Below are 15,542 nucleotides of genomic sequence, written 5' to 3' on the forward strand. Positions count from 1 at the left end.
TTCCTCTTTTTCTGGTTGAATATCTCTTGTTTCATCCCTGAGGCCGATTTTAATGCATTATATGAATTTTGTGATTATTCAAAGATATTCAATCTTTTTTTTTAAAATCATACTATGATGTACGCAAACCCATTATAGTTATGTTTTCTTATTTTTTTGGTCATTATGATTGTTCATTGTTAAAGATACTACCATATTTCCCTGAGCTTGTATGTTCTTCAGTAATAATAATAAAAGGAAAATAAGAGCGACAGGCGCACAAACACCTCATAGCATCTATAAATCCACAACCCTACAGTTTTCCTCCATGTTTGCAATGTTTGTAATATCTGCACAAACAAGACGACGATCAGCTCAGAAGATCTCATCTCTGGAGAAGACTTGATTTTACACTCGAAAAATGTGAGTATTACTACTTAGAAATTAAGATTACCTCAGAAAGCAGTGGTAGCCCAACCCTTATGAACAATAATAATAATGATAAATGCAGACCAATAATTATATTTTTTTAGTAAAACAAGCTAAATTTAATTAGCTTTTTCATATGCCATAGCTATGCATGACTACACACACTAGACACATGCTGCCAAAGTGAATACAAATGAATTAATGCATATGTTAATGAAACAATTATATGTTATTTACTGACAACAACAGGAAACATGAATAAATGAGTAAAATGTAAATAAAAGTAACATGACAATAAATAAATACAAGTCAACAACACATGAAATAAAGCTTTATTCAAACATATTGTTCTGTTAATCATGTATTTAGAGACGGTGAGCCCACATCAACACAGCTGGTCCAGTTCTGCAGCTTTATTCTGATGAAGCAGCTGACCACCGCGTCCACCTTCACCTGTCTCTGCTGTCCATCCCTCACTGCTGCAGTCAGACTGAATCTGATCATGGATGAGAGGGACATCGAGGCTATCATTGTCTGAGAGCACAGAGAGGATGAGGCTCCCTGAAACACACAATCTTGAACAAGAGCAGAAGAACGCGTGCGGGACAATCTGGCTGCTGCTGTGTCTGCTCCAAACATCTGTGTGCTGCTCTCCATGAGAACAACTACCTGTAACACATTTACACAGAACAAAACATATTACATCTCATGTTGCCAGCATTCCATTTCTTGACAAATTTCATTTCATATGTTTACAATTACATGCTAATTTTTGATATAGCTTCATTACTTTTGTGGTGTAATGAACTGGTCAGCAGAAGGTTGCTGGTTTGATCTCTGCAGTCGTCACCACCGGTGTCTTTACTCCGAGCTGCTGCGGGGGGATCGGGGTCTCTGTAATAAGAGCATTGTAAGTCACTTCAGATAAAAGTGTCTGCCAAATGCATAATTGTAAATGTAAAAAAGAAAATGAATAAAATTAAAATTCAGGTCAAGTTTGTCCTGCTGGTTTCTGTTCATACAATATCAGTCAATGGAGCCTGACTTTCAGATTCTTCATGAAATTATTTGATGATGCTTTTGAAGCTTCTGAAACTCAGGTTTCATTGACTGATGTTGTATGAACAGAAACCAGCAGGACAAACTTGAACAAAATCACATCCTCCGTGTCTTTTGGTCTTTCTCTAGATGTTCTCGCTGGCTCTGGGGTCAGTGAGGATGAAGAGACCGCAGCAGCATCCGGTCCTGATGAGGCAGATGAGGGCAGGTGCAGTGATGGAGCGACTCGTTCATGGCACTGGATCATTTCCAGGATCACGGCTCACAGCAGTCTGTAGACATCTCAGATCCTGCAAAGATGCACAAATGTAATACACAAGCAGTCATTTTAACAGCACAATGTCATTTGATTTCTGTATTAGAAGTAACAAAATGATTTCTTACTTTATATTTTTGTTTCAGGTTTTCCTTTTCTTTCCCACAAATGCCGCCGTCACCTGCTCCACAACAGCTCTGCATCAAATCTACAGCAATCAAGAACCAGAAAAGCACTGTTTAAAATTACAATAATTAAAATAAGATTTAAAAGATGTTTTATTCATTTCTATAGTGTACTCACTCAAAGCTTTCGATGGCAGCATTCCTCCATCGGTCACTCTTCAGCGGATAAACACTTGTGTGTCTCTGTAACATCAGACAAGAGTCAGTCAGCTGTGATTTATCTGATCAATACTATATTTACATGTTGAGGTAGTTGCTGATGCATTAACTCACTTTTTATTTAACACAAATGTTCCTCAGTTTATCTACAATACTAATGGACAAATAAAATAGATAAGTTATGTTTAGTTACTCCATGTAGATTTGTATATTTACATTACATTCATCTAAAGCAGTGTTGACAGTGATTTCTACATAATAACACATACATCACTCACTCAGATGTGTTCATGTTGTGATGTGCTCATCTGTAATTCTTTTAGTACATTTTCCTGTTTCATATTAAACAGACATTTAGTAATTGTCTTCAAGATGTATATGGTTTATGTAAATGCACTCTGGAGACGTGTGTGTGTTTACTGGAGCTCCACTGTTCGCTACACATGAGATGTGTTTTTACAGCAAAATCACAAATATACTGTAACATTACTGTCTAGCGTCTTTACACCTTCAGCAAATCAACAGTTTACTCTACAGTAGCTCAACACATGTGATTTTAACACTGGAAACCGTGTTTTTGTTTTGTAATACTCACATTTGTAAAAAGCCTCATCGCTGTTCTCCATCACGTTCGATGATGACGTATTGATCTCCCGTGGGCTTCTGGGATTGAAAAGTATCCATCGATGAGCACTCAAGAACATCCGGGAACTTCTCGACTACTCTTTTATGAATACTGAGGTTTTGGACATACTTCCTTGCTCGCCTACTGCTTTTCGCCTACTATATAGCAGAGAAGTAGGCATATTCGGACGCACTTTAAGTAGACGAATCTCGCGAGAATAAGCACGTCACCCAGGACCAAGAATGCTCTTCAATACTATAAATGCGGTTGTGTTTGTAATTATCTTTCTGAAACAATTGATATGTGTGAACGTTTTTGTCATTTTTTTGTAGAGAAGATCAAAATATCAGGCCTGCTACGTTTAGCCAGTTCAGTTCTATTCCCTTTTCTTTCCTACATGAGATTGTTAATCAGCTAAAGCCGTCTGGGTCTCCTTGTGATCTCCTCGTCTTTTTAAAGATGTTTTTGATGTGGTTGGCCCTGTTTTTCTAGTTTTCATTAATAAGTGCCTAGAATCAGGAATTGTACCTGACTGTTTGAAGCATGCAGGAGCGTGTACAGGTAGAGCTCAACCTGTGACAGAATGCTTAAATTAATCTGTTATGAAACATGCTATGACAGCCAGTGTGTAATTGAAAATATTTTAACAAATATCCCAAAAATTGTATTATTTACAAGTTAATTTAAAAACTGCATTATGTGCAATTTACGTGTTTGCATACAAATACAAATATATATATATATATATATATATATATATATATATAATTTTTATAAGTTGAGTGTTGATCATCTATATATAAATAAATAGTAATTAAGTTTAAGTTTGGGTCGAGGCCTAATTGTAACCTTATAGTCAAGTCATCTTTATTTATATAGCGCTTTTAACAATACAGATTTAGTCAAAGCACTTAACAGTATCAGATTGGAGGATAGAGTGTCAGTAATGTATAATGTTAAGATTAAACAGTCAATTTTCAGTTAAAGGCATTTCATTATTGAATTCAGAGATGTCATTGTCTAGCTCAGTTTAGTTTAAATAGTATCTGTGCAATCAAATCGGCGATAATCGCTAGAAATTAAGTGTTCCCGACTGAGCAAGCCAGAGGCGACAGCGGCAAGGAACCAAAACTCACAGCAGCACTGGCAGTTTTAAAAGTGAACGATCAAATTAGTTTGATTAGTTTGAAAGATAACACCAGAAATATGGTGGGAATTAAGTTATATATTATCACTTTAGACAAGTGAAAGTAAGGTAGAGATTCAATAAAAAGCGAAGGTACACGGAGCTACAATCACAAACCTCTCAGCAGCGCAACAGATTGAAGCAATCGATCCTTTTATAATGTAAAAGGGCTCCCTGTAGTTTTAAGCATAAACTGAGGTAGATTTTTATCTATACTATAAATGAAAGTATTTAAAGAAAGAGCAACTTGTTCAGTAAATCACTATTTATTAAAAAAGAAAAAGAAAGAAAAAGTTTAGTTTCCCCCTGCTGTACCGAAATCATACCGAACCTTGACGTCAAAACTGAGGTACGTACCGAACCGTCATATCTGTGTACCGTTTACACTCATATATATATATATAATATTTCCAAGAAGCTTTGGCATTCCATAATGACAGTGTTCAGACTCACATTATTTAATATTCAAATTTTCGAGCCCCTGCCCCTTTGAGGTCTGACGGTAAAGTGCTCTTTGCGGTCCGGTGCTCCCGGTATGTGATTTCTGCCGAGGGTAGGGGTGTTCGATATGACGATTTTTGATGGTGGACAATAAAAATGTCTCCACAATCTGCTTTTTTGAAGAAATATCGTAGTATGGTACTTCAGCGCGCATTCTATCAGCTGCAGTTCTGGCGCCGCCGTCTCTATGTACTGTACAACACCACATACATTCACATCAGTGTTAACTCAGCGGTAGAGTTACTCTCACGGGACACTGCACTTATTCGCAGTCACAAAAGTACATTATCTGCATCTGCTTCAAAGACTGGTTAAACATTTCATTCGTGTGCTGTTCTGATGAGCGCCTTTTCTGAGCACATACACCCAAAGCGCGTGCTGTAAAAAGCCCATCAAACAGCGCCTGATTACTGAACTAAGTTATGTTTTGTGCTAATGTGACCTTTTTGTTTTTTATCTGACCCGGTTTGTCCCACCCTTCATCAGCACTCACACTCTGGACATGGATGATGTTAGAATTTATTGGATGCCTGCACACAGAGCAGTAGGAGACAAATGGAAGAGTTCAGTCACGTTATAGTTCCACCCACAGCAGTTCTCCATAGCTCTGCTGCAGACTCTTCGAACTCATTGCGCAATAGTGCCACCGTCGCAACCAATAGGAAGCGCAATCTCATTAATGCAGGATTTACTTAAAGAACCTAGGAACTGATATTTACTGTATATAACATTTATCTCGTTACATACACCCCCCTTAAATCCTGCTTAATGGGGACAAAACATAAGAAAAACCAACAGTGAAGAAAGGGAGGGAAAAAACACGGAAAATGCACATGGAGTACAATGTAGCTGTCAATCATAGATTCTCCCCTAAGGAGTACATAAAGACTAAGGGAGGCGCCTAACCCCAATCTCATAGTAGACTAAAGAGATGCCTGTTACACCTCAAAAATGCCATTATGTACTAACTCATTATTTGACTTATAATATCTGTATCAGTCTATTTCCTTTGTATTCTCAACTTTAAGCATGAAATCAAATGTAACTTTTTTTTTTTCTTATGTGAAAATGCTTTTAACTAAATAAACGAAAGAACTCACTGTAGAGTCTGAACTGTCTATGTGTTGTTTGTTCATTTCATAAATCAGTCTTTTGGGAGGCTTAATGGCTCTGCCAAGCCTAGTTCGAGTTACTGCAGCCTCTACATGCCTTGGCTGTGTGCACACCACAGGCTCCTTTGTGACCTCATCCGTGACTCGTTCTCCTTGAATTGAGGTAGAGTCTTGACCTCCTACTTCAGGCAAATCAACATCACTCGTCACATTTACATCACTTCTTTCAACATCACCTATCACTTTGACGACACTTCTTTCCTGCAGGTTCCCAGCATCAGTACTTTCAGAGTCCAGGATCTCTGATACACAATCAGACACATCATGTAAGTCTGTACAGTTTGTACATCCATCCTCCTCATCAAAACCATCAGGATTACTTAAAATCCAGTTTGCAGTTCTGTCATCATGATCAACTTTGTTTCCTTGAACATCAGTTACATCATTCGCGTCATTGTCCTTTTCATCCTGTTCCTGAGGTACATCAACTGGTAGGAGGTTCACAGGTAACAAAAAATTTCTATGAACTACCCTCACTTTGTCTGAGTTGATTTCCCGAATCCTGTAAACATTGATGTCAGGAGACACAACCATGACTTCATATGGAGATGACTCCCATTTGTCAGCAACTTTTCTTCTACCTTTTTCACCTCTGTTCGCAACCAGTACTCGATCTCCAACAGTCAGTGGACAGCCCTTCACCTTTCTGTTATAGAGTCTGCCATGTCGTTCCTGTCCTTTCAGTGTGTGCATCCGTGCTATGTGAGCTGCTTCCCGCAAGTCTTTCCTCAGCTTGGACACAAAATCTTTGTAGTCCACCACATCCTCATTTAGAAGCACATTTTGAAACAGGACGTCAATTGGGAGACGAGGAACTCTGCCAAACATAAGAAAGAATGGCACAAAACCCGTTGTCTCATGTTCTGTGCAGTTGTAACAGAAGGTAAGTTGCTGTAGCATCTGTGGCCATTTTGATTTTGCTTTAGGAGGCAATGTCCTGATCATGCTTCCAAGAGTCCTGTTGAACCTCTCGGCAATGCCGTTACCCATGGGGTGGTATGGTGTTGTATGTGACTTGTCTACACCTGCCATGGTCAACAGTTCCTTGATTAGCTTGCTCTCGAAATTAGCCCCCTGATCAGAATGAATTATTTTGGGGAATCCATAGACTAGAAAGAAATCATTCCAGAGTCTTTTCGCAACTTGTTTGGCCGACTGATTCTGGCATGGAAATGCATGGGCCATTTTCGTAAAATGATCCGTTACAATCAGTACATCCACAGACTTTCCTTCTCTGATCTCTGCCGACCAAAAGTCGATGCAGACCAGTTCTAGGAGTTCTGAGGTTCGGATACTTTCTAACGGAGCACAAGCATTGGGTTCTGAGGTTTTACCAACCACACATCGGCGACAATTCTTCACGTAATCATCAATATCTTTTTGCATTCCAATCCAGAAGAATCGTTGTCTTGCAAGTGAAAGTGTTCTACTACGTCCTTGATGTCCTGCTGCATCATGGATTCCATGAAGAACTTGTGATTTCAAAGAAGCAGGTACAACAAACAGGTAGAGTTTCTTGTTTAGCTTCGGATCCCTTTTCACCTTATATAGTACTCCATTACAGACAACAAGTTTGTCATGATGCTTCAACAGTCTCCGCACACTTGTGGATTCCTTTGCTTGTTCTCTCTTAGATGGTTTCCGACATCTCTTGATGTAATACAGAATCCGACACAAGGTGCTGTCCTGCCCCTGTGCATGTACAATGTTGCTGTGCTGCAAAGGAGGGTCAAACTGTTGTGGTTGCGGGATGGCTGGTACAGTCCCCAGTACTTCACTCAAACCCCCTGTAGCGTGTGCTGTCAACAACGCAGAAACTTCCTGGCTCCCAGAAGAACCTGAAGGTGAGAGTCCATCACTGGTTGTGTCACGAGAACCTTCAACAACTCCCTGCACCACCTGATGGTTACTTGTACACTTGAAAGCCTCTTGGACAGAGTTGTCAAAAACACCACTGACATCCTTCAAGAGAGATAAGTATGGTTCAGTAATAAGGCGATGTCCTATGCAAGACTGAACAAATGGCTCACGGCTCAGAGCATCTGCGACAACATTTTTTGTTCCTGGGACATACTTCAGATCAAAACTGTAAGAAGCAAGTTTTGCCACCCATCGCTGCTCACATGCATCAAGTCGAGGTTTAGTCAGAATATATGTGAGAGGATTATTGTCAGTCCATGCCGTAAAGTGCCGTCCTCTCAGCCAATGGCTAAACTTCTCACAGATAGCCCACTTTAAGGCAAAGAACTCCAATCTGTGAGCTGGATAGTTCATTTGTGAGCGAGACAGAGTTCTACTTGCAAAGGCTACGGGTCTGGCAATCTCTTCACCTGGCAGAACTTGCGACAATACAGCTCCAACTCCATCGAAAGATGCATCGACAGCCAAAATGAAAGGTTGGTCAAAGTCTGGGTGAGCCAGTGTTACATTTTTGGTCAGTTCCAGTTTTAATGTGTGCAAAGCTTCTTCACAATCTGTTGTCCAGTCAGCTGGGGATAGTTTGAGGTAACTAACTTTCTTTCTTGGTTTGCGTCCGTTCGTGACAGGAGTCTGTTTGACTGCACCTGATGTCAGCTTGAATAGAGGCTTAGCTTTTGCTGAACATCCTTCAATAAAATGTTGATAATACAGAACCATTCCAAGAAAAGACCTGACCTTTTTCTGACATGGTGTTTTTCCATCAGGTTCCATCAAGTCAGAAGCTTGAATCTTGTTAATTGCCTCAACTTTCCCCGGATCAGTCTCAGGAAACAACACTTCTTTGGAGCCAACTTCAGATTGTGATGTGACAACCGCGAGAGAACCATTTCAAGACGTTGAAGGGCTAAGGACTCAGAAGGGGCAAACACCATCAAATCATCAAGGTAACAGAGGACACTGCTGAAATTCTCATCTCCAAAGACAGACATCATCATTCTCATGAAAGTGGCTGGGCTATTGGAGAGACCTTGAGGAAGCCTATTATACTCATGAAGGCCAAATGGGGAAGTGAAGGCAGTGTACTTTTTGTGTTCTTTCTCTAGGGGGACGTTATAATACCCTGAGGTAAGATCCATGGTTGAGAAGAACGCGTTGCCACCCAATGCAGCTAACACGTCGGACTGGTGTGGCAAAGGGTAAGCATCTCTGACAGTCCTTGCGTTTAACCACCTAAAGTCAGTGCAGATCCTGAGATCGCCGTTCTTCTTCCAAACTAATACAAGAGGGGACGCATAGTCACTGTGTGACTTGCGGATGATTCCTTTTTCCTCCATCTCACTTAACACTGTTCTCAGTTTGGCATACTGGCTTGGTGGTATACACCTGTATGGAAAACGGAAAGGTCTGTCATCAGTGAGGTTAATCCGATGGACAAAGCCTTTAGCCTCTCCACAGTCCATTTTGTCTCTTGAAAAAACTGACTCATACTTCTCAATAATGTGTAACAACTTGTCTCTCCAGTGGGCTGACACTTCACATGACTCCAAATCAAGATCGTCAAGGTTCAAGTCACTCAAGACCTGCTTCATCTCATCACTGGATCGAAGAGGTAAGGGTTCCTTAGTACACTGCAGATTTGACTGAAGCTTGAACAGCAATACAAGGTGACACGTCAGCTATTTTTGCATTTCTCTTCAACACAACTCTGTGATTAGTGGGGTTGATGACTTTCAGGGGGATAGAACCATCTCCCCATAATGGTGTTATGACCCTTCCAACCAATATTTGTCTTGGTCTCGCTCTGGACTCTGTTGGTTCCACAATAACGGTACTGCCTACTGACAAGACAGAAGACTGTGGTAGTGTTGTGACGAGTCAGAAGCGTTTGGATCCATTTGCAGCTTTTATTAGAGTAATCAGACAATACAGGGTCAAATACCGGCAAAGCAGAGCAGCAGGGGCTAGACAGAGACAGAATCAAGAACCGGGCAGAAGATCAGGGCAGGCGGCAAGCAGACACAGTCCAGGGAAAACAAGCCAAGGTCGGGGCAGGCAGAGAACAATCAGAAAACAGGATACAGTCCAAGGTCAAAAAACACAGAAATCAAACACGGGTATACGCTCAGAAATGACAGCAAGGGCAAATCAAGACTTCGCAAGGAGTCTGTGTGAGTGAGTGGCTTATATGTGTGAGTGTAAATGAGGTGCAGGTGTGGATGATCAATCAGTCCCAGGTATGAGGATGATGGGAAATGGAGTCCAAATGGAATGCTTAATATTCGGGGGATGGCTCCCTCTGGTGGTGCGAGGGAGGCGGTAAAGGAGCCTCCTCTGTAACAGAGCCCTCCCCCTGCGAGCGGCTCCTGACGTGAGGAGGCAAACGACGCCGGGGTCTCCCACGGGGTCGTGGGGCCGGTTTCTCCGGATGCGTTCTGTGAAATTCCTCAGTGAGTGTGGGGTCAAGGATATCCCCAGCGTTGACCCAAGATCGCTCCTCCGGACCGAACCCCTCCCAATCGACCAGATACTGGAGGGTACCGCCCCGGCGTCTGGAGTCTAGCAACTCGTGCACTCGATACGCCTCCTCGCCATCAACCAGGAAAGGCAGGGGGGTCTGTGGTCTGGCCTCCTCCTCCGTCTCTCCTCTCGGACCACCAGCGGGTTTCAGAAGTGATACATGGAATGTGGGAGAAATACGATAATTAGAAGGCAGTTCCAAACGAAATGATACTGGGGATATTTGTCTAGAAATTTTGAAAGGACCAACATACCTGGGACTGAGTTTTTTACATGGAAGTCGAAGGCGTAAATCTTTAGTTGAGAGCCAGACCCACTGGCCTGGGGTGTATTCGGGATTGGGGCGCCGGTGTCGGTTGGCCTGTTGTTCTTGACGCCCACGGCATGAAGTAGATGAGTATGAGCCCGGTCCCAGACCTCCTCGCTGTGTTGCAACCAATTGGTGACTGAGGGTAATTCGGTGGGTTCGCCAGACCAGGGAAACAGGGGAGGCTGGAAGCCCAGAATGCACTTGAAAGGGGTCATACCTGTGGCGGGTTTCATCAAGGAGTTTTGAGCATATTCTGCCCATAGTAAGTACCTGCTCCAGTCTGATTGTTGTTGTTGACAGTATGATCTGAGGAATCGTATCACCTCCTGATTCAGACGCTCAGTTTGCCCGTTGGATTGGGGATGATAGCCGGATGTGAGGCTGATGTTAACGTTGAGATGCTTGAAGAAGGCGGACCATACCCTAGAAGTAAACTGGGGACCGCGATCAGAGACTATGTCTTCGGGTAATCCGTAGAAACGGAACACATGATTGCAGAGTAATTCCGCGGTTTCGAAGGATGTGGGAAGCTTAGGCAGTGGAATCAGACGGCAGGCCTTGGAGAAGCGGTCGACGATGGTAAGTATAGTGGTGTTACCCTGGGAATTGGGTAGGTCGGTGATGAAATCGATGGCAATGTGAGACCACGGTCGATGTGGTGTGGGCAGTGAATTGAGTAACCCAGCTGGAAGTTGTCGAGGGGACTTGGATGTGTTGCATGTGAGGCAGTTTTGGATATATTTGGTTGTGTCAGTCAGCAACGTGGACCACCAAAATCGGTTCCTGAGCAGATTCTCAGTGGCGGTGATTCCAGGATGACCTGAACTAAGCGCTTCATGTACTTGGGATAGTAGTTGTGGTCGAAGGGATTCAGGGACATAGGTGAGGTTAGCTGGGCATTCAGGAGGCGGTGGGTTTTGAAGATTCAGATGCTCGATCTCAGTCATAATATCCCATTGTACTGGGGCTAAGAGCAGTTTTTCGGGAATTATATTATCACTGGAGATGGATTGGACTGTATCCTCAGTTTGGCGAGAGAGCGTCAGCCTTGGTGTTCTTGGTGCCTGGTCGGTAGGTTACCGTGAACCGAAACCTTGTAAAAACAATGCCCATCTGGCCTGTCGGGGATTTAGACGCTTAGCTGAGCGTAGATACTCCAGATTTTTATGATCCGTGAGAACGAGGAATGGGTGAGAAGCTCCCTCCAGCCAATGGCGCCATTCTTCAAGTGCTAATTTCATGGCGAGAAGTTCACGATTGCCCACGCCGTAATTTCGTTCCACAGCTGTTAGTTTTCGGGAGAAAAGGCACACGGATACAACCGCTGGTGACCCATGACGTTGAGACAGTATTGCCCCTACCCCGTGTTCAAGCGCCGACTTCCACAGTGAACTCACATTCAGGGTCCGGTGTCGAAGGATGGGTGCGGACGTGAACCGAGTCTTGAGTTCCTCGAATGCTTGACGTGACTCTGGTGACCAAGTCAATCTAGAAGCGTGACGTTTAGTCATGGTTGTCAGAGGTGCGGCGATCACACTGAAGTTTCTGATAAATCGCCTGTAGAAATTTGCAAATCCTAGAAAGCGTTGCAGCTCTTTCACTGTCTGGGGCTGTGGCCATTCCAGGACTGCTTTGACCTTTTTCTCGTCCATTGCTACCCCTTCCTGGCTGATAACGTAACCGAGGAACGAGGTGCTGGTCTGATGGAATTCACATTTTTCAGCTTTGACGTAGAGGTGGTATTGCATGAGACGTTTCAGCACTGATCTGACGTGGCGAATGTGTTCCCCCAGAGTGTTTGAATAAATCAGGATGTCGTCTATATATATGATCACCCATCTGTCGAGCATGTCACGGAAGATGTCGTTCATGAATGACTGGAAGACTGACGGACTGTTGGCAAGGCCGAAGGGCATGACCAAGTATTCATAGTGCCCACTAGTTGTCGAGAAGGCCGTTTTCCATTCATCACCTTCGCGGATACGAATCAGGTTGTAGGCATTGCGGAGATCTAACTTGGTGTAATACTTGGCCTGGCGAAGCTGTTCTAGCGCGGCTGGAACTAGGGGCAAAGGATAGCGGAACTTAATGGTGATATCGTTGAGGCCACGGTAGTCAATGCACGGCCGCAAGCCTCCATCCTTTTTCTTTACAAAGAAGAATCCGGCTGAAGCGGGAGAGGTCGAGGGTCTGATGAAACCCTTGGCTAATTCCTCCTCAATGTAGAGCTTCATGGCTTCGGATTCTGGTTGTGATAACGGGAAAATTCTACCTTTGGGAGGAATGGCCCCGGGCATTAGGTCTATGGCACAATCGACAGAACGGTGATTAGGGAGTTGAGATGCCTTCTTCTTACTGAACGCCTCGGCGAGATCAGAGTACTCTGAGGGCAGGTTTAGATTGTCTGTACTCTGAACAGGCGAGGCAGGTGCATGACTGGAAGCTCGGGGAATCTTTGAGAGACAACGGTTGTGGCATGTAGTGCCCCATTGAAGAATTTGTCCCTCTCTCCAAGAGATGTGAGGATCATGTGTGCGTAGCCAGGGTAGTCCGAGAATTATGGAGTGATTGGGTGAATGAATGACGTAGAGTCGGATAAATTCATAGTGCAGGGTTCCTACTTGCAATCTGACTTCCTCGGTGATGCGAGGACCCTTCCTCACCGAGGGGCGGCCGTCTAGCGCCCACTGCCAGGAAGAAGTCACAGGGAGTTAGTTTCAGTTTTTGTTGTAAGGCGAAATCATGTGATATGAAGTTACCGGCTGCCCCAGAATCTACCAGAGCAGTTGTGGTAATTATCTTGTCTTGAACAAACAATTTGACCGGTAACTTAATGCTTGATGCAGAAGTGGTAATACGAGGATCGACACTCACCGATCGAGTATTGGAAGTTGGACAGACAGGGCAGGATACCTTCATGTGTCCGGCTTGTCCACAATAGAGACACAGTTGATTCTGCATGCGGCGTTCTCGTTCCTCAGGTGTGAGGCGAGTAAATCCTAGTTGCATAGGCTCAGCTGCGGTGGTGGTCTCTGGCATGTAGCGGGGCGTGGCTCGCGTCAAACGTCGAGAGCGGATCAGATTGTCTATGTGGATGGAGAGATCAATGAACTCATTCAAATTCCTTCCCTCCTCCCGGCAGGCCAGTTCTGACTGAAGCTCCAGGTTCAATCCCCTCCGAAACAAGAGCTTTAGAGTGTCCTCTACCCACGTAGTCTGAGCCGCGAGTGTTCGGAAGGATAGAGCGTACTCGGCGGCCGATTTCCTCCCTTGAGAGAGAGTTAACAGTTGGTCCCCCGCACTTTTCCCATCGGCTGGATGTTCGAAAACATTGCGGAAATGTTGGAGGAATAGATCGAAGGTGGGAAATGACGAACCATCCATCCTCCAGACAGCAGTGACCCATTCCAACGCCCTCCCGGTGAGTAACGAGCAAACGAAAGCAATGCGGCTTGAGTCTGTGGGATACAGCGAGGGCTGTTGGCTAACAAAAAGCGAACATTGGAGTAGGAAGCCCTTACATCTGGCCGGTTCACCATCAAATTTTTCAGGAAAAGCGAGTCGTGGGCTAAGTGGGGTTGTCTGAGCCGGTGGGGAGCTACTGGGGTTTGGGACCTGCTGAGAGGCGGCTTCGGGAGATGACAGGTTGATTCCCTGTAGTGCTTTGACCAAATCCTCAGTTAATGTAGTAAGCCGCTGTAACTGGTGCTGGTGCATGGCGAGCTGTGAGGCCTGTGCCGTTAGCTCTGTGGATAGTTGCACGAGCGCTGCTGGATCGCTGTTTGGCGAAGTCTTCTGTTGTGACGAGTCAGAAGCGTTTGGATCCATTTGCAGCTTTTATTAGAGTAATCAGACAATACAGGGTCAAATACCGGCAAAGCAGAGCAGCAGGGGCTAGACAGAGACAGAATCAAGAACCGGGCAGAAGATCAGGGCAGGCGGCAAGCAGACACAGTCCAGGGAAAACAAGCCAAGGTCGGGGCAGGCAGAGAACAATCAGAAAACAGGATACAGTCCAAGGTCAAAAAACACAGAAATCAAACACGGGTATACGCTCAGAAATGACAGCAAGGGCAAATCAAGACTTCGCAAGGAGTCTGTGTGAGTGAGTGGCTTATATGTGTGAGTGTAAATGAGGTGCAGGTGTGGATGATCAATCAGTCCCAGGTATGAGGATGATGGGAAATGGAGTCCAAATGGAATGCTTAATATTCGGGGGATGGCTCCCTCTGGTGGTGCGAGGGAGGCGGTAAAGGAGCCTCCTCTGTAACAGGTAGCTTACCCCAAACCAGATGTTCAGTTTGTGGCTCTAACGTCACACTCCTTTGTAATTTTACGGTATCGACTTTCTCAGGTATGGATTCACCCCTCCATCTTTCTGTGTTAGAGAAAAGAGATAGAAACAAAGAGCATTCATCACTCTCATTGTTACTTGACTTAGCCATGAGCTTCCAGTAACTGTTGGTTTCTCTCAATTGCATCAGAAGTCTCTTTATGACGTTTGTGCCCAAAATCATCTCTTCAGTCTGCCCAGGCACAACCAAAGCAGGAATTATCATGGAGCAGCCGTACACTGTAGCTTTAAGATCATAGACTGCGGTAGGGGTAACTTGATGGCCACCACAACCAACAATGACAATATCTTGTGCTAACTGACTTGTCATATCTGGGTTACTTTTCAGCAAACTTTCTTCAGCAGACCTGCTGATAGTACACGCCATTGATCCACTATCGATTAAAGCTTTAAAGATGAGATCCTTCTCAACTGAAACAGAGGTATAAAACAATCTATCAGCTTTTGGGACTCTTTGTACTCCTTGAAAGATTACTGTTTTGTCTGATGATACATCACTGAACATTTGACATGACTCATAATCCATTAAATCATCAAAACTGGATATGGGAGATTCACTCTCAAGATCTACGTGATCCTCCCTCACACGTAGATCACTTAGTTTGACTGCTGGTTGATTGAGGAAGCATCCTTCCTTTCCTTTGGACAGCGATTTCTTGGATGATCAGGCGAAAAACATTGGAAACAAAGCCTATGATTTTTGCAGTGAGTAAAAGCAGAATGCGAGGCGTCCTTGCACACTAAGCATGGTGCATCATTCAAGCCTGGAATTCTGGGCAAGTTACTTCTTTTCCTGTTCTCCTTAGTCACTTGTGTATTACCACTATTATTCATCAGAACTCTCTCCAGCATATCAATCACCTTTTCCAGAGCCATATTCTCCGACTGTT

This window comes from Onychostoma macrolepis, chromosome 09 (genome assembly GCF_012432095.1).
Source record: "Onychostoma macrolepis isolate SWU-2019 chromosome 09, ASM1243209v1, whole genome shotgun sequence".
NCBI lineage: Eukaryota > Metazoa > Chordata > Actinopteri > Cypriniformes > Cyprinidae > Onychostoma > Onychostoma macrolepis.